Genomic DNA, 418 nt, shown 5'->3' on the forward strand with positions numbered 1-418 from the left:
CATCCATCCATCCATAGATCCATCCATCCATCCATCCATCCATCCATCCATCCATCCTTTATCTTTACCCCCGTCTTCCTTTTTGGGTCGCAGGGGTCACTGGTGCCACTGGTGCCTATGTCCAGCTATCACTGGACGAAGGGTAGGGGACACCCTGGACAAGTCTTCAGTCCATCGCAGGGACACATAGAGACAAATGAGACAAACAACCATTCACTCTCTCACTCTCCTAGGGACAATTTAGAGTTACCAATCAGCCTAACATGCATCAAACTAAAACTGTCAAAAACAAGATTACAGACAGACAGACAGACAGACAGACGGATAGACGGATAGACAGATAGACAGATAGACAGATAGACAGATAGACTGATAGATAGATAGATAGATAGATAGATAGATAGATAGATAGATAGAT

General features: G+C 44.3%; 1 protein-coding gene across 1 annotated transcript in view; it reads left to right on the forward strand.

The window, feature by feature from the left end:
• LOC119426229 (beta-galactosidase-1-like protein 2) overlaps positions 1-418 on the forward strand; it is a 22,144-nt gene that overhangs the window by 2,710 nt on the left and 19,016 nt on the right. The gene's annotated exons all lie outside the window — the stretch shown is intronic.

The sequence above is a fragment of the Nematolebias whitei genome, chromosome 20, assembly GCF_014905685.2.
Source record: "Nematolebias whitei isolate Nwh7 chromosome 20, NemWhi1, whole genome shotgun sequence".
Taxonomy (NCBI): domain Eukaryota; kingdom Metazoa; phylum Chordata; class Actinopteri; order Cyprinodontiformes; family Rivulidae; genus Nematolebias; species Nematolebias whitei.